The sequence below is a fragment of the Acinonyx jubatus genome, chromosome D1 (assembly GCF_027475565.1).
Source record: "Acinonyx jubatus isolate Ajub_Pintada_27869175 chromosome D1, VMU_Ajub_asm_v1.0, whole genome shotgun sequence".
Lineage (NCBI taxonomy): Eukaryota > Metazoa > Chordata > Mammalia > Carnivora > Felidae > Acinonyx > Acinonyx jubatus.
Window position 1 is genome coordinate 100594567 of NC_069390.1, and position 22500 is coordinate 100617066.

At 44.7% G+C, this 22500-nt stretch overlaps 1 long non-coding RNA gene across 1 annotated transcript; it reads right to left on the reverse strand.

Moving 5' to 3' along the window:
- Positions 1 to 1009: 1009 nt before the first annotated feature.
- LOC128311937 (uncharacterized) lies at positions 1010 to 7626 on the reverse strand. Its single transcript, XR_008290671.1, has 3 exons — positions 7477 to 7626; positions 5622 to 5843; positions 1010 to 1427 (listed from the first exon to the last, which is right to left on the reverse strand). It is a non-coding gene; the product is annotated as an uncharacterized LOC128311937 (long non-coding RNA).
- Positions 7627 to 22500: the final 14874 nt, after the last annotated feature.

Consider the following 22500-nt stretch of genomic DNA (forward strand, 5'->3'; position numbering starts at 1 on the left):
AAGACAGCAACAGCAGAGCACAAACCAAGTATAGAACCCTTCTGAGCATAGGGCCCTGTGTGACTACACGTGTTGCACACCTGTGAAGCTGGCCCTGCGTGGATCACTAACCCAATTGCATTGTAAGTTTCTTTAGGGTAAAGACTGTGTTTTCTGTCCAAAAAGTACTTGTGAGTGCCAAAAAAAAAAAAAAAAGAAGAAGAAAAGAAAAAGCAACTTACCAAATTTGTGTAAAAGAGTATGGGAAAAGGAATCCTTATGTTACTATGCCAACCTCTGCAGTGGGTGTGTTTTATAGATGAGTAAACAAGGGCTCAGTGATTTGTCTAAGGTTAATTACTGCTAACGATGGACCAGGTCTAGATGGGCATGCACATTTTTCTGCTCCAAAGCCCATACACTTTGCAATATACCCCCCAGTAGAGGGATGATTCATATGAAGGGGACCTAAGCCAGCTTCCCTGCAACTGAATGGTTTTAAGACCTCATCAAGCCATCAAGACCACTGAAGTGCTCAGAAAGGTAGGGTGCTTGGGGCAAGATTTGATTCTTGCTGAAGCCCCACTGGGTAGCTTCTGGTGTGTACAGGAAGCAGATATACTAGAGTTAGAGATGCCCTGTGGAGCTAGGATGGGCTGAGGCTCAGGGACAGGGTCAGGCAACAAGCATTAACTGGATACTCTGTGCCTGTCCCTGCTCAGTGGGCTAGGAATAGAGAGATGGCAGGGATACGATAAGGATCTCCTCATGCATCTTATTTGTTAATTTGGCAAGTTGCAAGTTTAATTTTTAGATCAAGTTTCTGAAATGTCCACTGCGTAAAAATAGCCCTGTTATAATGGCTTTGTGTGGACTTTTACTTAGCAAAGCTGTGGTTCCCAGTGTGTTTGCTCTTTTCGAATGCTAAAAATACTTTGAAATCTCCCACATCAAAGTAGTTTTTCTTTGAGTTATCTGTTCATCAAGAAACCGTGTAATGACAAAAAGCCATACTTGAAAATGTGTTTTTATTCTTCGCAACATTGATAACATTTGACAAATAATTGCACATCAGGTATGTGTGAGATACATTATCAGTGGAGCCCAGGGACCAAGCTAGGTGCACGCAAGGACTTACTTACCAAACACACCGCCCACACACACACATGCACGTGTGCGTGTCCACACACACACACACACACACACACACACACACAGGTGAGAAACCCACCAAGCAGGTGCAAAAAAACCAGAGCGTGGGACCTTGGCTTGAGCTGCAGTTCGCAGATGCCATCAGATGATGAGTCTGTTCCAAGGGGTGTGTGTTTGGAGATTCTCAAGCAGCTGTTTGCAAACCTGGTCTGGCTTGGTACCTCCTCAGGCCTTCCTGAGGAAATGGCAGAGAGATGAGCGGTCTGATTTGTGGGGAGGAAGCTGGGTGCAGCTACCTGGAGAGAGACCCAAACAAAGAGCTCCAGAATGAGGGAGATGCCAGAGGGCAAATCTCATGGCAGGTCCTGGGCAGAACCTGTGATTACACCTTTTTTTATTCTAACCACTGGGGTGGATACAGCCGCTTTGTCTAATGCACTTTTCTTTCTCTAGCAGCCTTTCCTGTGATGAGTGTGGCAATTAGAGTTGATCTGGGCATAAATAGCTACCCAGATGCCCTGCTGTCCTGGGAGTTGGCATCAACAAGGATGAGTGAGGGAGGGTGGACCTGGTCCCCAGGACCCCAGCGGGGTGCCTCCCTGTCAGCCCCTCTCCCCAGGGTGCAGCCATAGGGCCGGGAGCTTGGCTATTTATAGCCAGGCTCTGATATCTCAGATGATTACCTTTCAGATCTCAAGTGTGAGGTCTACTTTATGGAAATAGCATGGTACAAACTAATTGCAGGTTTTGTGGTGCATCTATTTTTTTCTCATTTTCTTTTCTCCTACCACCTCTCCCCTCCCCCCCACCCCACCTCCCCCAACACCCGCCAATTCCCAGCACCACCACTACACCATCTTTTGCAAAGACCAGAAGCGGCACAGTGTTACTGGGAAGCCAGCAGCCCTGCAGAAGTACCACCTTCCCCATCAAACCCTGGAAAAGGTAGTTCTCTCAAGGGTGCCAAAATGCACCAGATTAGGTTTCATTCCTGATATTTTGCTGGCGATTTCTTAGCTTCTCACTCAACAGCCATCATATTTCCAACAGAGCATGGGGCCTTCATCTTCACCTTGAAACAGCACCTGGGAGGTCAACTAGTCCAACCTTCTCACCTGGTGTTTCCTGTAAGAATATCTGTCTGTCCATCTTTGCTTGACGACTTCTTTTTTTTTCAATATATGAAATTTATTGTCAAATTGGTTTCCATACAACACCCAGTGCTCATCCCAAAAGGTGCCCTCCTTGATACCCATCACCCACCCTCCCCTCCCTCCCACCCCCCCATCAACCCTCAGTTTGTTCTCAGTTTTTAAGAGTCTCTTATGCTTTGGCTCTCTCCCACTCTAACCTCTTTTTTTTTTCCTTCCCCTCCCCCATGGGTTTCTGTTAAGTTTCTCAGGATCCACATAAGAGTGAAAACATATGGTATCTGTCTTTCTCTGTATGGCTTATTTCACTTAGCATCACACTCTCCAGTTCCATCCACGTTGCTACAAAGGGCCATATTTCGTTCTTTCTCATTGCCATGTAGTACTCCATTGTGTATATAAACCACAATGACAACTTCTGAAAGATGAGCTCAACCCTTTCCAAAGCCACCTCTCCATAGTTAAAATAATTCTAACTATTAGAAAAATTTTGAACTGTAACTTTTCTCTTTAAGGTGAGAACAAGTTTTATCTCCTTTTCAAGGATATACTGTTACCTACTCCAAGCCAGCTAAGGTACTGCCGAGTCTCACCTGGCACCCAGCCTCTGCCATCCTCCCTCATCCCTAGCTGGGGTCACCTGATCCTCACCTCTGGACTCAGTTCTGCTCTTGGGTACTGGGACTAATCTTGGCCTTGGGCAGGAGGGATTGAAGGCACTCTAGCCCAACTGTGTGGGATTAAAAATCAATGTTCTCTTAATGCTAATCTGGATAATGTGGTTCTTTTGTTGTGTCTTTTTTTCCCCCTGATTAAACAGGCTTCTACTTATTTTTGTGATAACAATAGCTATTGTTTTTTTGAGTGCTTGCTATGTGCCAGACACTGTACTAAGCATGTTATACTTTATTTCATTCCACCAGCAGCTCCCCAGGGTTGATATTGTTACCCTTAAGGTACAGATGAGAAAACAGGAGCCTAGGGAAGTATGGGGACTTTCCCAAGGTCACAGGTATAAACAAGTGAAAGAACTGAAGGATGCCATCAGAGCAAGCTTCAGTCTGCAGCCAAGGGCTAGCCACCCTAATGCAATGCCATCTTAGCCTGGCCTTTCTTGGTGTCCTCAGTTTTGGTGCCTCTTGATGCCCTATGTCCCTCTTAGCACCTCTGGGCAGAGGGAACATCCTTGTGGGTCCCCAATGCTCAGACTGGAGTCCTACCTGAATCCCAGCCCAGGTGTAGCCCAGGTAGCCTGGCCACCTGCTTAGAGACTTCCCTGACACCACCTGTCTGTTTGCTTAGTTCTAGTCACATGGCATGCCTGGAAATTTTCTTACCATTTTCTCTCCCTGGCCTAGTTGTGGTATTTGTTATTTGCATATTTTCTCTTCTTTACAGTTATAATAGTAAGGTTTGGGGAGAAAGGTCTCTCCTGGCATTTTTTTAACTCCTGGTGGTCCCGAAAAGTAACCTAAAGAATCTTATTTGTCCTGTTGGAGAAACCCCTGGAATCATATTGAGAAAGCCTCACCTCACCTCACACCTAACAGATGGCTCTGGTTGTACCTAATCCCACTACCTCTTTGACAGCTGGGAGAGAGGCATGTTACTTGGACTCCTACTCCAAAGGGGAAGGAGGTAGAGATACATTCTAGTAAGAAAACATCTCTTGAGAGTTCCTTAAGGGAGATCACATTTTCAAATCCCTTCAGCATCCATGGTTCTAATCTGTGAGGTCTGGAGACTGTGGTTCACGGATAACAAGCTTGCCAAAGTCTCTGGTTCTCACCATTTAAAGGCTTTGCTCAGGAAGCCACCTCCCAGGGTCTAGAGCATTCTCTTACAAGGACACAACAATATCAAACTCTTTGTGAAGGAAAAGGGAAGAGCCACATAGGACCTCACTTAGTAATTGCCTTGTTGACCCCAATTTGAGCTGGTTCCTATTCTTCCTTCTCATTATACTATAGACAAAAATGAAGATTTCTTTCTAAGATCAAATGTTTTAAGGAGAAAATAAAAAATGACAACCCAAGTATGCTAACTAAAAACAAAATAAAGAACATCAAAAACCAAAACAAATAAAAAGCCCCCAAAGCTGGGGGCTCATCCTGAACAGCCAGGCTATAGTGAATGGCAAGTTCATTGTCCCCATACATGTTGCCCTCTTCAGCCTCTTAGTAAGAAAGGATTTCATCGTGTGTGTGTGTGTGTGTGTGTGTGTGTGTGTGTGTGTGTGTGTTTTGTTTTAGTTTTTGATTTTTTTTTTAAGACAAGGCTCCAGACCTCGGGAACTTGCTGGAGCTGATAACATGGCTTCCTGAGTAAAGGTTATAAAGAGGAAAAACCAAAGATCTCCATACCAGATCAGGTGGGTTTGGAGCATGGGGAATGGGATGGTCAGAAATCATCTCTGACACCTAATGAGTTTCCTTTGGTCATATACTTGGGGTCACATAGAGGGTCCCTCTTAACAACCTGAATGAGGACTCTTAGAGATTGCAGACTGCAATCGGGTGCATTGCTTGGACAGCCTTTTGGATACCCTGAAATCGCTCTCTTGTATAGTAACTATAAAGAGGAACAGAAATGTGCATCTTAAATAGGCCAGCTAAGTCACGATTATGGAATGTGCTATTCACATCACCATATTTTGGTTAGTAAATTTGGGTTGTCACTTTTTCTTAGTCCCCTGAAGTGTGTGGGCTTAGAAATAAATTCTTCCGTTTTTTTTCCCCTTGCACAGTGAATCAAAACAAAATTTGGAACAGGCCCAGACTAGAGTCAAGTAATTACTGCGTGTGTTGCAAGGTAGTCAATCCAGAATAATTGGCCCCTGTCTCTGGCCTTAGTTCAGCCGATTACAGGAGGGAGAACCCTCAGTTGGCAAGAAGGTATAGAAGTGGTCGTCTGATCTTCCCTGAGATATGGTGATCCACAGGGAAGGCCCTCTCATCCAGGAAATCCAACTTCACTATGGCCTCTCTGTGAGCACATCACCCCTAGAATCAGATAGTTCAGTGTCTGCATAAGGTTCCTGATACCCTGGCTTTTTTTTTCCTTTTTTTGTTTCATGACCCACTTTATTTTCTAGTATAAATGTTGAGCACATCAATCTCAACTTTAGATAAGAACACATTTATTTATTTAAACTTGGTTAAAGATATCAAACAAGAAGAACTAAAATCCAGGCTATCATGTCATACTATATTTGCAGATATAGACAGACATATCAAGTTTACAATTACGAAACAGATTCAAATTGAAAAAGCTGCCTAGCTCAGTGATTTCATCAGTCACCACAAATGGACTACTCTCTTTTAAGAAAAGAGTCCATACTTTTTCCAGAGACTCCAGGGAGCACAGAACCAAGCTGGGGGCCAGTCAGTGATATTGCTATGCCCCTCCTGGCCTGAGACTGGTTCAAAGCATGGGCTTGTGACACACACTAGGCCAATTAGCGATCTTCCTTACGGTACTTCGAAAGCAGTTTAGAAGAAGATTTTCCCTTTTCTCTTGCATTGTGAAGATGGAATTCAGAGATGTTTGTAGCTGTATTTCCTTCAAAAAGAAAAATTCTGTAATGAAGACCACAGAGGGAAATGTTGGAAGATTGAGGTGGGGGGGGGTGTGGTGAAGCCAGAGTGGCAATGAAAACCAGACAGAACCCTGATGGCATCAGAGACCTTTAGTCCTACTGTCCTGAAGTCAGTTCCACTCTTGCCAAAACTGGTTTGATTATCAAGATAATGGATTTCCTTGTAGTCTTGAACTTTCTCTTCTAAACTTTTTATAATTTATTTTATTTTATTTTTAAGCAATTTCTACACCTAACATGGGGCTCAAACTCATGATGCTGGCTCAAGTGTCACATGCCCTACTAACTGAGCCAGCCAGTTGACCTTGAAACTCTTCTAGTTGACCTTGAAATCTTGACATGCCCAACATTCATTCCTGGACCATTTTCTTGTCTTTATCTATACTTATCCCTTGGTGATCTCATCAGGTCCCATGGCTTTAAGTAACATTAATGCTGACATTGTCCTTTGTAGCTTTGTAGCCCTGACCTCTACACCCATATGTTTCGTTGCCTATCCAACAATGCCTCATGTTTGTCTCTAGTTATCTTGACTGGACATATCCAATACAATCTCCTCTCCCTCCCTCATCCTTCACCCAGTCTCCCCATCTCCTTAATGGCTCCCAAGTGCCTTTTTCAATTGTTCAAGTCAAAAACCTAACTAAGCATCACCCTTGACTCCTCCTTATCTTGTACCTCTGTAACCCAATCAACCACCAAATCCCACTGATTCTACTTCTAAAATAATTTTCCTGCCTGTATACTTCTTTCTATCTCTTCTTTGCCCAGCCTAGTCTCCAACAATAGTCTCCTAACTGGATTCCTTGTTTTTACTCTTGACCACTTACAATATATTCTCCTTCTCCACATAGCACACAAGGCACTCTTTTTGGAATTTAAATAACAGAGTTTTGTGCTTAATTTCCTTCAGTTACTTCCACAATAATTAATAAAGTCCAAACTCCTTTTCATGGTCCACATGATTTATGATCTGGCCCCTGTTCCTCTTTCCAACTCATCTTCTTAATTAAGTCTTCTTTTCTTGAAACTGTCAGATTTGTTCTCTGCCTCAGGGCCCTTGCATTTGCTCATCTCTTCCCAGAATGTTTGCATGACTCATTCCTTTTCATCATCTGTATGCCTCAGAGAAGCCTTCTCTATCCCCCAAATATAAGTTATCTCTGCGTCCTCAGTAACACTGTGTACCCTGTGATATTTAAATTTCCAATCACAACCTGGTATTCTCTCCTTACTCATTCTTTGTATTGTGTCTCTCTTTGTGTCTCTCTTTACTATAGAATGTAAGCATCACAAAACCTGGGGTTTTATCTTTTCACTACTACAACTTCAGCACCTAAAACAGTTCCTAGTAAATGGAAGTACTCAATAAATATTTGTTGAATGAATGAATAAAAGTTATTTAGTTGGGTTTCTTTCTCTTGCAAGGAAAGGAGATTCTGAGAGATACAAAATAGTTTCCTCAAAATTCCAGACAAAAATCAAGGATATGTTTGATAGTTATGGGAGTAGAATCGAATGCTATAACAGCAGCAACTATTTATTGAGCATTTACTATATGCCAGATATGGAATTTTACATTAATCTAATGCTCACAGAAGCCCTGTAATATAGGTATCTTAATCTTTTTTTTCCCCAGTGTTGAAAATTGAGACCTAGAGAGATTATATGACTTGCCCAAGATTACATATCAAGTAAGATTGGTGGGTCTTGAACTTGAGAGTTCTGATTCCAATGTCAATATTTACTTATGACATCACACTACCTCTCTAAAGTAAGTATATCCTAACAAAGTCAGCTCCTTACTTCTCCCTAGGAATGAGGTTTTTAGATATCCTGCTGGGTAGGAATTTCACTGCTGAAACACATAGAATAAAATACAGAACAACAACAACAAAAACACTTCTTGGGAGGAACCTAAGAAAATTAGTTTAACAAGCAGCCCGAATAATCAAAGAATGTCAAAAGTCTAAAGTTCGATGTTTGTCTCACATTTTAATGCAGTGCAGCTTTGGAAGAGATAAAATCATATCTACCCAAGCATCTCATAGTGATGCTGGGTTGTTGTGAAAGCTATTTCAAAAGTATTTTAAGTAAGAAAAATGGTATCATGCACATGTGAGGTTTAACTATTTCTAGCTTGGCTAAAACCTTAATCCCAAGGACAAATGTCTGCTCATCTAAGGAGCTTTCCATTTTTTTTTTTTTTTCTGGTAAAGATGCTGTATACCAAAGGACTCGGTTGTTTTTGTTTGGACATGGGAGAGAGAGATTGAGAGAAGAAAGGAGGGGGGACAGGGAATGGGGGAAAAGGAAGAGAAAGGAAGAAAGAGAGAGGATGGAGGGAGAGGAATAGAGGACGAAGAAAGGAAAGAAAAAAAAAGAGGAGCTATCAACCCTGTCTGCCATGAGGTAGACTCTGGGCTCATCACTGCCTATCCCTCTGTCCTCTTAGTGTTTATAGATGCGCGCCCTCTGGTTGTTGATCACTTTGCTCCAGCTCTGGGATTCTCGGGCTTGCCTCACATCTTCTTGTTGCTGTTTACTTGGGTGCAGCCCCTGCAATCCCCCTTCTGCCTCAGAGGTCTGGGAGAATGATTGTAAGCAGCGCACAGAATACACTGACTAATTTCCTTCCCACCCAGGGACACCCATCATTGGACTGCTATTCCATCCTCATTGGGAATCTCAGTGTTGTCTCTTCGGCTCTCTCTCCCCTCAAGGTGTGCATTAGCTTATAATGGTCACACTTCATCACCGACTCATTTATCCATAGCCTGCCTCCTCAGGACCACTCTATCCTCTGATATATTTGATGAAACTCTTATTTTCCTTAACTCTTCTCCAAACTATAACTCAGCCAGGATTTTTGCCAACCTTATCTTCTCCCAGCAGCCTTAACTGATGCAGCCAATTTTTTTCACCCTATTCCCTCTCATCTTCTCCATTTCTAGGACAGATGTTTCCTTCTTTTCTTATTAATTATCACAAATACCCAAATAAAACCTAAATATAGACTGACTTATTTTCTCCTCTCGATCAATAGGAATTAAAGTACTGCTATCTGTTCCTTCCTGTTACTAAGAAAATCCCTGGGTAGAAAAATAAAAATAAAAACACTGAAATTACCCATTTATTTAATTACAAGGCACTTGCTTTCATCAGCCACATTTTCACTGCTGAGAAGATTCTGGTTTGGCAACAAAAGGCAAAAGCTATTTCTAGTGAGAGCGGCAAGGAGTCACTGTTAGCAATGCGACAGTGTGAGGAAAGCATGTGGAGCGGCTTTAATGGCTTTCTACCTTTGAGGGAGGGGCAACCGGGAGGTGGGGAGCGCAGGCATGGGAAGGCACAGATATAGAGAGATGGATAAAGTAGAGAGAGGAAGATCAAGGGATGGAACGAAATGTTAGAAAGGGATAGAGCAACACAAAGAAACTTATGTACAGAGGCAGGGGCAGAATGGAGAGCCAAGAAAGAAGCACAGAAAGTAAATGATGGAAAGTGGTGAAGGACAGAAAAAATAAGAGACCTGGAGAGAGAGAGAGAAAGAGAGAGAGAGAGAGAGAGAGAGAGAGAGAGAGAGAGAGAGATGAAGGTTACCAGGCAAGTTCGTTAAAACTTGGCCACATTTTCCTGGGGATAACAATTGTAATTCAGGTCACTGTCACCAAATGGTGATGGCCATTCCAGGGTTTATATGTTGCCCTTTATAATTAAAAGTCTCAGAAATAAATACGTAGGATTCAAGTATTACTGGATATTTTTCTTGAAACAGGTTTTTATTAAAATGGACATATGTATTAGAGCAGCATTTTCTTGTAGAGAGAAATAAGGCTAGTATAAATAGAAGCAAAACTTAAAGAAATTGAATGATCTAGGCACAGCTGAGATGTGAGAGCCAATTTAACTTTAGTTTTGGCTGTTCCTCCATTTTACTCCGGTTTCTGCACAGATCCTTAGACCCAACATTGACTCTTTCAGACACTGAAGATATAGGACTTGGTTTGGAAGCTGTTGCTCTGGGCTGTCTGGTTCAGACACTCGCTGCACAAGGCTGCAGGCCTCAGAACTTCACATGGAACTTGATTGTCTTTTTTTTTTTTTTAATGTTTATGCTTTTGAGGAACAGAGAGCAGAGCATGAGTGGGTGAGGGGCAGAGAGAGAGGGAGACACAGAATCCAAAGCAGGCTCCAGGCTCCGAGCTGTCAGCACAGAGCCCGACACAGGGCTCAAACTCGTGAACCGCAAGATCATGACCTGAGCTGAAGTCGAACACTTAACCGAGCGAGCCACCCAGGCGCCCCGGAACTTGATTGTCTTAGTATGAATATGTTTAATCACGGTCTTATACTATGAGTGTTATCCATAGCAATTTTCACAGACTCTATCTAATAAAGTTGCCAGAGTGAAATGTCCTCTCTGCCTTATGGTTCACTGGAAAGTCTCATCGAATTCCTTTAGCTCTAGAATGGCCAGTGGACTCGATCTCAAGAGCAAACTCTGGTTTAGCCACCCAGGAAGCTTCTCCGAGAAGGGAAGTGTTAAGAGTGAGTCCGTGCTCAGAAAGAAAGGATGCTGAGCCTGATGAGCTCTGTGTGCCACAAATACAGGAGGAGACGGTGATGGCACCATGCTTGCAGTGGGCCAACTGAGGAGCTAAGAGCTGGAAGGACCTTACTAACTTACTTACATATCAACCTGAGAAATGTGAGCCTGTACTCTTCTACGGTAGGCCGAGAAGGAGAGGAAGCAGAAGGATGTGTGGAACTGGCCAAAACTGACAAGGTGCACGATCTCCTGGTTTCCATGGGGTCCTTATGTCATCATTCTAACTTCATGTGAGTTTACATCTTTCTAATTTCATGCGAATTACAGAAAAGAAAGGAGGGACAATAAGTTTCATTCATTTCCATTAACATCAATACAGTGTCTACCATATGGCAGGCACTTGGGATACAGTGATTAATATGACATTATTCAGTTCTCATGGAACTTGCAGCCTAGTGAGGGTGGGCAGGGAGATCAGTCAAATTAAGAATTATTTTCTACAATCTGAGTCACGCCATAGTGAATGCCCGTCTCCTACATGAAACCTTTCTGTGAACTATTGCTTCCTGCCCAAAGGTCAAATTTCTTACTAGAGCACACAGATATCCTTGTTAACACAGATTCCACTTACCTCTCAGCATTCTCTCCCTCGACCTCCGTGCTTCATCTGCACTGAACTATCTTTTAATTTCTCAAATCTTATTTCACTTGCCTGTAGACTCTCACCATACTGTTTACTCCATCTAGAAAACTCTTGTCTCCTCCTCTCCCACGTCCGCCTGCCTGCTCTGCTCTGCTCACAGACTCTCTGACAGCCTTCCTCCAGAAAATCTTTTCTGATCTCACCTGTCTTGGTTACATACCTTTTGTACGTTCCCATATCACGTTCCACTTTGCTCCTCTGAGCTCTGACGTTTCTGCCTACACACTGTTTGCTCCGTGAGGGCAGGGACCAGGAATACTTGTTCATCATCGCATCCCCAGAAAGTAGCACGAAGCCTGGCACAAATTAGGCTCTGATGGGATATTTGTTAGATAGATAAATAAACAAACAGAAGCTGTGTGCAAGTGGGTGGCTCACTAAATCTTCAATCTGCCATTGTTGGGTATTGGATCCAGAAAGGGGTTACAGGAGATTTATTTGAATATCAGGGGAAAGAGATGATCACTTCTTCATCTCAGTAGCTTCTAAATTTTTCTAAGATTAATCATTCTAGGTTGTTCCATGATATTTGTTTTCAGTTTCTAACCTATGAAATGTTAGCTAATATTCATAAAATTTTACACCTCCCATGGGTATTTGAAATTAAAACTTGGTTTGGGAAGGTAAAAAGTCTTCAAAGACTGAATAAATGGAGATCAACAGTAATTAATATGTGCACAGAGCTTTAGGATGGTCAAGAAGCTTCTGGATTATTTTTATTTGCTTCCTACAAGAAGCAGAATAAAGTTAAATGACCTGTCCAAGGTCACAAGGACAGAAAGAACAGATCCAGGAATCAAAGATAGGTAGATCTTTTAAATCCAAATCCTGTGCCTACACACTGTTTGCTCCGTGAGGGCAGGGACCAGGAATACTTGTTCATCATCGTATCCCCAGAAAGTAGCACGAAGCCTGGCACAAATTAGGCTCTGATGGGATATTTGTTAGATGTGCCATTTCTCCCACAACACCATGACTCCCTCTGGGTGACGGAGGAATTCTAGGCACTGAACAGAAATGTGAGAGAGCTATTTGGGAATAGGTGGGTCTGCCTGGTACCATCCAACGCACACCATGTAAGTAATGTCCTCCTCTGCCCACTGTGAGGCTGTTTCTGGGGAGAAAACATGGCACTGACCCTTCCTGAAAACCCATCAGCAAAATCTGATATGAGTTTGGTGCTAAGCTGGTAGAGTGGGTGCTGGGGCTGCACTACAGTCTTACATCTAAGATGAGCGTAAGACCTGCACAGGTACCTGGTGGCCAGACATAGAACAATTTACATGCCATGGTGCCATCCTAGCTAGAAGTGAGTGGTTTCACTCAGGAGCTGCGTTGGATGCCAGTTGATGGTGGATGTGAACTCATGTCCTGGTGGTGTGGGGTCCCTTCAGAATATGAATGATTCATGTGGTTATGTGGAGTGCCCAAGTGAAGGTAGTCAGCAGCCCCTGAAGAGATGGGGAGAGATGGATAAAGAGCTAATCTGGAGGGAGAAGCTGGAAACCAGGTGTTATTTGAATATAAGACACGTACTTGAATCTAAGAGATCAGGGCCAGTTAATTAAGGGGAGTTATACGCATGCAAGGACCAGATGAAGTTTTACAGGCAGGATGCGGATTTGCTAGGATTCTTTGGGGGAGTTTAAACCTCCTAACTCTGAACGGTATCTTCTCTAAGCGGAGCCTCGGGGAGCTGACTGGGGAACCAGTTGAGGGAAGCCGAGTGCACAGAAAAGGTAGCCATCTCTACCGATAAATGCGTCCCGTCTCTACATTTCGCAGTCTTTTCCTGTGCTCCCCTGAATCTAGATTCAGCCTTCCTCCACTTCGCATTGCCATCCATGTGCAAGCCAAGAAGGCTCTCTCCCCCTGCCTTCAGCTCCGGGGACTGGCATCACACAGGAGCTTGCAATTCTTTCTGTCACTCAGCCTTTCCCTACCTCAGGGAGAAAACTGCCATTGATTACAGACCTACCAAATTAAAGCTTCGGGAGACTTACGTGAGCAATTATTATCAGCTACAAAATGCTGGAAATTGTTTATTAAGCATCGTCTCGTTGTTTACTCTGACGGCTTCCTGTTGAGCTTTCTTTCAACTACTCTGTGAAGCTGGAGGACTGTTCCAAAGCAGTCTGATTGGTTTCCCGAGTTTGCAGCATTCATAGCTGAGATGGAGTTACTCCTCAGGATTCAGGAGTCAATTCATCCATCCCCCTGCCTCAAGGCAGGCTTTAATTACATCAGTGTAAATTAAGAAAGTAGAAGACTGAAGATCGGTATCCCCTCATTTAAAATTGCCCCACGAGTGGGCATTCCTAAATATCCCTGTGTCATAGTGGGAACATTGGGAGGTCACATCTGTCCCCAGGGTAGTGAACGTACACAAAACAGATTGCATCTATAGCATGACCTTTTCTGTGGTTCTTGCAGCCAGACTTTTGAGTTTCACTGGATTCCTGCTTGTTTCTCAATGCTGGTTTCTCCAGGACGGATTCTTTGAGTCTTTGGCTTTTCAGTAGTGAAAATAACCTACTTGTTTTCTATTGCTTCTTGCTTAGTACAGCAGGTGCGCACTTGTACTCAGAACACTGAACTGATCATGAAATGCCACAGGACACTCTGGAAGCGGAGGGTCACCTAATTCAGCTCAGATGGGCCACGGAAGGGTCTCTGGAGGCCACACTAAGCTGAATCTTGAAGGATATTATTACAAGGTGAGAGGTGTTCTGCAGAGAATGAGTAACGAACAGAAAGGCCAAGAAAATGAGAGAGAATATAATAAATAAGCAATAATAAATAAATAAGCAATCAAACAAGCAATTTATTAATTTAATAAATAAGCAATTAAAAAGTTTTTGGTACTCCTGACCATAGGGTTCATGTCACTGGAAATGAGGCTGGAAAGTGGGCAGGAAGCATGACTTCGTTCTAAAGATGCTGGAGAGGCAATGGGAGAGACCAAGGAGGAAGTGCTACGTTAGGTTCGTGCAGTAGCTTGTGGTTGTGTGGAGGGAGCTCTGGCAGGAGGCAGGCAGGTATCTCAGAGCAGTAATCCTGGCAGGAAGTGAGGAGTAACTGCGGTAAGACAGCACTTTCCAGGTAGAGTAGGATGCAGGCAAGGGAAAGGAAAAGGGGCTGGCTCTGATTGAAATCGACAGAGACAGAGAAACCAGCTGGGGGTAAATTGGAATCGTGATAGAAATTAGGACAGGGTGCCCTGCAGAGAAATTTTAGGCATGTGAAAGGCTGGACTGAACAAAATGCCCTTAGAATGACCTCCTTCTCTCTCACTGATTCCATGTCCCCGTGTATATAAATCATCTAGCTTCATATTCAAGATCTCCCCATCCCCATTCTCATCTCCATCTAAATTTTGGCCCTTCCCCAGCCTCATTTCCCAAACCCCCTATATAGCCATTCTCCTTTTTACCTTCAACATGCAACCAGAGCTGTAACCCTGCACTTTACCACCCAAACACCCTCTGTTCTGCTGTTCTATAGCTACTCAGCACAGAAACCCCGGGAAGCCACAAGTCCTGCAAGAAGCCTTCCCCTATGGCTCCTGCCTTCTTCTGTCCCCCTTGTTGGCTTTTCTGTCATGCCCATAGTCAGAGCCACACAATGTATAGTTTACTAAATATACTGCCTTATTGTTTCTTATCCCAGAAACAATAAAATTTTAGCTTGAGGGCAAGGACTTTGTCTTATACGTCTTTTGCTTAGCCTATAAAGTCTAGCACAAGAGGGAAAACAAATGGTAGAAACCAAAAAATGTACAGTGGAGTATATCATTACATTTACAATACAGTTATTAGGGCCCTACCCAGGTGCCACAACGGAAGGCAAATTGGAACAATCAGGTAGCGTGAAAAACAGTCATATGAGAAGAAGTTGAACCTGGAGATGCCTTGCAAATTTTAAGAGAGCCCTGTGAGATGTGGTATTTGGAGAGCTGTCAGCTTTTCTCCGTCTTACTGAGGTATAAAACCAGGGCCATGGGTAAAAATTATAGACAGGGTTTTCGGTTCAACGTAAGAAGCTGCTTTCTCAAGGTCAGAGCTGCCAAAGGTGGAGCAGAATGTCCCAAGAGGCCTTGAGTTCCTCTCCATGTCTCGATTGGAAACGTCCAAGTGGAAGTTTAGGACCAATAGTAAGTGGTGTCAGTGTGGGACGGTGATGAAGCACAGGGGCTTTGTTTCCTAAACTACACCGCGGTGATGACAGTTTTTTCCTCACAGAATTGATGCTAGGATTAAATGAAGTAATATATGGAAAGGGTTTAGCCGAGTCCGTTAATGTTAACTTTTATTATTTTGAAATAATTAATATAATAAGGCATTTGCAAACCAGAGAGGCATCCAATTGGGTATCTTTGAAGTCTCTCCCAAGCCCAGATGTCTATGGTTTATAAGATAATGAGTACCTGCTAGTGAAGTTGGACTTACGGAAACGGTATATCTTCAGTGGAGGGCTGGTATCACATGCCCTCTATCATATCGGACCCAGAGTAGTCGTAAAATAAGAATCGCTTGAAATACACTGGATCTAGAAGAGGTGATTTGTGACTAGGAGCAAAGAGTTGTGAAAATATGGATACAGGCAAGAAATCAGAAATCAAGTTTGCCAAATCAAAAGCTTGATGTCAGGAATAGACAGGGAGTCAGCATCCAGACTGGTAAAACAGATTTAAAAGCATCTAGAATTACGAGTTTATGGGAGGCCAGCATAAAAACGAGGCAGATGGATCTGGTGGAGTCAGCAATGATCTTTATGATAAAAACTTCAGTGTGGCAAGAGCTGCTTCACCCAGGGCCCAATGACATATTCCCAGTGGAACAGAGCTTTGGGTGCCCCTCTTTAGATGTGGGAAAGGCACACCCACGAGGATGGAACCCATAAGACTTTGAAAAGGCCGTCATCTGCCCAGTGCTGTTCTACATATGGAGCTGCTGATCAAGTGTGTGAGTTCCCTCACCCTTCCTTCTTCGTCCCACGTCACCGGCACCCAGTGTGGATTCTCCTCTACCACTGTTTCCTCAGCTCACCCTTGGTGGCAGCCCATCCACTGTTTCAGTCCTGCTCTCAGCTCTACACTCTCCCCACCTCATCCGTCCTTTCGTTCACACCAGCTTTGGCGATGCCCTTACTGTGCCTAGGGGCTGGCCTTGACTCCGTCTCTGTTTTTCGTTTCTCTGCTTCCATGGCAGCCCCAACATCTTGAAAGAGCATGACACCTGGGGCTGCTGAATCACAGTTACTAGTCCAGGGGCACAGAGAGCTCTGTGCCCGCCCTGTGACTAGGGAGGAGGAGCCACCATGAGAAGTTAGGACAGCCTGTGGTGGAGCCCACTAACTACCATTGTCCCCACATTACCTAGCTCGCGGTGGCCTGTCATCTCCACGGGGCTCTCATTTCAGCTAGCAGAGCATCTTGGACACAGTCACAACCTGAACCTCTCTCTCATAGCTATCTGGAGGACTGCATGAGAAGACACAGGAACCCGTATCAGCTCAGTGAAATGGGAGCCCCGTTAATAACCCGAGGTTTATTTCCCGGTCTCTCACTCTTTTTTTTTTTATGTGAAATCATTCTGTTGTCAACGTTGGTGAGGGTGAGCCTGTTTGACTGAAGCGGTAATTTGACAAGATGTGTCTTCACTGTCATTCAGATGGTGGAAGGGAGCTCTTAGTATATGCAGGTTTGTTCTCTCTGCAACCTCCATCTCCTCTGGGTGAAACTGTGCCTTCCCCTTAGAGATACATCTCCTTAAAGATCAAGAAGGAGAAAAACACATAATCCTGAGGGTCAAGAGGGCACATGCTTAAATTTGCAATGAGTCCACAAGCTCATAGGATTCAAGATGAGCTTCAATGCCAGTGTGCTTCAGGGACAGGGAGGGGCAAGAAATCAAGAGAGAGAGAGCCGCACAGGTTCTGCTGGAAGAAGCTCCTGCCTATCTCCATAAATCAACCCCAATGAGTTAATTCCTCATCGAGAATGATGAATGAAAGGCTCCAAGACCTGGCACGAGGCCGGGCTTGGGGAGGAACCAAGACTGCTAAAATGCCTGCCTGACTTGTCCCAAGGGCTGGGGGCAGGGAATCAGAACCACAGAAGACTCCGGGGTGCACTTCTGGCCCTGACAATGCCAGACAGTCTGAGAAATCGGAAACAATCTGGATTTTGTACTGATACAACTTAATGATTTAGAGTACAGATCTAAAAAACCAGAGACACCCGGAATTCTAGCCTGTAACCTCGGGCAAGGCATATGACTTCTCCATCTATAAAACTGGGATAATAGTACCCATCCCTGAGTGCTCACCAAATGGCAGATGTCACTACGAGTATATTGTGCATCTTCCCTCAGCACCTCTGGCCCCTAACAGGGCCAACTCTATGGTCTGGAATTGAGGGTTTATGAACGAACCATGCAGACCAGCCAGGGAAAGAGGAAATGGAAAAGTTGAAATGTCTAGTGACCCTTATTTGGAATTGTAATCCCTCCTGGGTCTCATCCTCCTTCCTGCCTGGTTCAGCCCTGTTGAGCCCCAGACTCCTGAGGTGTTGTCAGCACACAGGTCTACTGGTAGGGAATCACGAGATCCTGAGAAATCCTTGCATTCATTGCTGGAGTCTACTGCAATATTCTTTCTGTATGGGTTCCCAGCAAACTTTTGAGTACAGCAGACTACTAGGCATCACTTTGGGCAGAGGTATACAGGATGAATGAGATGAGACCCCTGTCATTGGAGGGACCCACCCAGCGTGTAGGATGGAAATGGATGAGTAAATGAATTGCAAGAAGCCCTGGGAGGAGTGCCATGATGGATGAAGCCATGGGAAGAAGGAGAAGGCCACCTACTGGGACTGAGAACCTGAGAACCCTGCCCTTCAGGGCTGGCTGAAGCCCACGTTCATTATGAAGCCCTCACCATCCAAATAATTCTCTTTTCCCATCCCACTGTCCTACGGTACTGTCCAACTCAGCATTTAAATATTTTGTGCCTTTGAGATTAATTTTTTTCTCTGGAAGCAGAATTAAATGAGGATTAAACCAAGCAAGATGATGTTCACACAGTTGGTGCGTAGCAAATGCTGGCTTCCTCTTATGCCTTCGCTCCTTGAGGGAATCTATGTCATGGATTTGGTTGGACCACATGAAATTGCCATTTTTGTAGGTCTAAAAACGTTTGAATGTTAGTCATTTCCTATGATTCACGTTGATCGTTTTTTTCAGTGACCCAAAGCTCCTGGATAGATTAATTGACTTAGAAGGAAACATCTCTTCCCGGCAATGACTTAGGGAAGATGAGCGGCCTTGTTCTGTATATCCAGCATGTTTGGACATCAGCTATACGCTAGGCACCACATAAGGACCTAGGGGGTGTAGAGATAGGTCTTTGTCCTCAAGGAGTTGACAATCCAAGGAAGAGACAGGCAAGAGCAGTTATAATTCAATGTGATGGTTACTGTAGACAAAATCTAAACAGTGTGCTGGGGAAATGCAAGAAGGGGGAATGAGGAGCTCAGTCTGAGGAGGGTCAGTAAAACTTCACGGAAAGCCTGACTTTGGACCTAAACTCAAAAGGCTGCAGAGGCGTTCTTTACAAAGCCAGACGTTCCAGGACAAGGGAATAACAGAGATGTGAGAGCAGCACATGGCAGTTTTAAGGAGCCAGTAGACCACGGTCTCCAAACCAAATGTGAAATGCTAAAAGCAAGTATCGTCAAACAGATCTTTAAAAAGAAACCAGCGCTTGTAACAGAAGAGAACCCAGCGATCCTGCTTGCTAGGAAGATGAACGGGATTTTCTCCCGGGGCCCCTACTGCGCGAAGGAGTTGTTCTGGCTCCTGCCCTGGGCCCTGGGCGCCTGCCTTCCTTCCAGCAGATTGTCTGTCTTCCTTCCATCCAGCTCACCGTGAACCTCAAGTTCCATGGGGTTCCTCTGACGAAGGTCCAGCCTGTCAGTGACTGGGATTTCTCAGCCTTCCACAGGGCTGGCCTCTCTCCCCGCTCCCATTAACTGCAAACAATAGGTTCTGCTCCACCAGGAGAGAGCTTGTCTCCTCATCCTTCTCGTGGCCACATTGCAAGCCCATGCTGGGGGCATCAGCTCTCTCGAGGTTACTGATGCTTCCAAGGGCAGCGGGGAGCGGCAGGGTCTGATGTCCTTCCCTCAGACATGTGTGCTGGATAAATTGCTCCATATCATACCGGTTTCTGTCCTCCCTTGTTCTCACCTCCTGCCTCCATTATGACATGGGAGCCTGGCCCTCATTTTGAATGTCATGGGGCCAGAGGTTGTAGAACCTGTAGGGAATGACAGGAAAGGCACTGATTGGGGGGGGGGGGGCAGGGGTGTGAGGTATAGAAAGTGGGAGGGGCTAAATCCCAGGCAGGGGAGTTCCAGACAACTAGTGGAGAAGATTCAGAGCCTAGGTGAGGGGCAGAGTCAGGGAGTGGGGGTGGGGGGAGGCGGGGAGGGGAGAGCTGAGAAGGGAGGCAGGTCTCTTTGTAAGTTGCTGACTCTTGCAATGTTTTATAAAGAATAGAATAAATACATATGTAAAAAAATATCATCTGCATTTCTCTAATTATACTCAGAGATGGTCAAAGGATTTTTAGGAAGAGCTCGGGCCGCCCTAATGCCCCTCCCCTTCCCTACCACCCCCCATCCTGGATTAATATTTCAGCAGGGCGCCTGTACTCTCAGTAAATATACCGGGATCAATTGTTTGCTATAGCCCCTGCTCAAATCCGCCTTAGCCGGTAATATTTTAAAGTTGATTGGATCTTAAAATTGTAAGAGGTCCCTGGTGTCATGACTTTGCTGGCATTATCGGCTCAGCCATTGTCTTACCAAGCAACCTCTTCCCGAAGCCTGGTGCTCCCCCACCCCAGGCTACTGGAGGGAGCCACACCAGGGGCCCACTGGGGGGGGCTCACTTAAGAAGCAAGTAATGGTGAGGAATGAGGATGCCTCTCCTAGCCCACCATGATGACCTTGGCGGTGTGGGAATGTCTCCTTGCAGCACCAAGGGAGGCTCTGGGCTTTCTTCCCCCCTCTCTCCCTTCTTTTTCCTTTTTTTTATGTGCCCGTTGACAGTGTCATCCCTCAACTTGATAAACTTGTCAGAGGGAGCGCCAGGAAAGTGTGACGCGGAGGTTGGAGTGATTGCTGAGTATGCAGGGAGAAGGGGTTGGGGAGTTGTGGGAGGCGCTGGCACGTTAGCCTGGGGACAGGCAGCTGTTCTGCGGTGTTCCTGGCTCAAGGCTATGCACACTGCCCCCATGGTGCAGTCTTAGCAGACCAAGACCCTGAAGGGGAGCAGGGGAGCTTCAGGGACCAGAATGTGACGGGAACTAAGGGACACGAAGACGGACAGTGCCAGCCAAGGAGTGTAAGAGGCTGCACACGTGTGTGCCTGTACATGACTGTGTGTGGTGTGTGTGAATCTGCACGTGTGTGCACCTGTGTGTGACACTGTACTATGCGGGATCTGCACACACGTGTACCTGTGTGTGTCATGCATGTGGATCTGTATGCGTGTGCACCTGTGTGTGACACTGTGTGTGGATCTGCACACGTGTGCACCTGTGTGTGTCACTGCATGTAGTATATGTGGGGCATATGTGGAGGCAGGCCATGCGAGGCTGTGTGGGGGTAGCTGAGCATGAAGGCGGGATAGAGGGTGAAGGGCAAAGAGCATTAGAGTTCTCTTGATAAAGCAGATTGGAAACTATGACTTGGATGCTTTTCCTGAACCCTTCTACCATTTCCTTTCTGAAAGATCTTTTCAGATACCCACCTTGAATTCATAAGCATCCATAATCGTGGAAGTTGACAGACAGAATGGTTCTTTGGACCTAGAGGGTAAGGAAGCTAGTGATTGCTGTACTTCTGAGCACGACACAATGTTTTAGGTCCCTCGCTGGCATTCTATTGCTATTAATGAAACAAATGTTGAATCAATGAATTAAAGTAAAGAAGCTAAGAACCTCACTCTTGCCAGACCTAACCTGTTGGGGCATGGAGAAAATCCACGTTGTGTGAGTAATGGGGGGAGGGAGTAGAAAATCCGAATTTGAATACCAGCTCTGTCCATGTTACCTCTCCTCTCCAATCCTCAGTTTCCTCATCTGTATAGTGAGAGTTCTGAAAATCCATTACACAGGACATCATCCAATATTCTAACTTTCAGGTAAAAATCCAAATGCCATCATGGGGGTTGGTACAACAGTGCAGATGAAAGACATTTGGAAATTGCAAAGCACTGAGCAAATTCAGGAAGATTGTCTGACCTCCTCCATTGGGATAGATCCCCCTTGTTATGGGTTCCTACAGCACGGTGTAGTTTCGTTGCACTTAGAGCCACCCCACCTTCATTTTTCTCTCTGGAGGGAAGCATCTGGCAATCTGCCAAAGGAACAGGTGTCTTCGTCTTCCTGCAGTATTTAATAGTATAATAAACTTCTGCCCCAGTGCCTCTCAGTGATTAGAACACATCTCAGGTGCTGCCTTGAAGAGTTAAGGCCAAGAAAGTCACCTCACCTGGGAAGTGCAATAATTGCTCAATGGTGCCCTGCCTAGAGTGTGATATTTATATTATAAGATAGGATTTAGGTCTAAAAATAAGGAAAGTTGTCAGAGCTCAGGATCATCGATACAAGTGTGAATGACAACACTGACAGCTAATGTGAAGCCAGTTGTGTCCAGGTTTCTAAACTGGGAGGGAGGTAAAATTAATAAATTAGGTCATTGACAGTGCCCAGGGAAGGAAGGAATCCTCAGCTTAGCTCAGTGACTCACCTTTTTGGCCTTCACATAAAGAGACTTGCATTTTGGAAGCACAGTGTAACTAAATACACACACCAAGCACACAGGAATGAAATTGCTAATGTAATTAATAGATACAAATATCAAATCATTATGTTGTAGACCTGAAACTTATATAACATGTTAAATAGCAATTCTACCTCAATTTAAAAAAATAAATCATTGGTGATCTCTACTTCATCAGATATATAATAAAGAAAAAATAATCCCCTAGTATCCAGAGATTACCTGTGTTCAAATAATTACAACACGGTAGAGTATGGGTTGTCTTTGTGGCATGAAAGGGAACAGCAGGCAGATGCAAAGGTTTGGGTTCTTGTTCCTAGCTCTGCATCAACCAGCCTCGTGACCTCTGGGCCTCAGTTTCCTCAACTGCAAAATGAGGGGGTTGGACCAGAGGGCTTCTAAGGTCCCATCCAGTTTTGACATTCTGAGGTTCAGTATTGGGTCTAATTACATTGGTCTTTGTTGATGCAGAAGGCACTTCAGGATCCTGCATGCCTGCGGCCGCCATTTTAA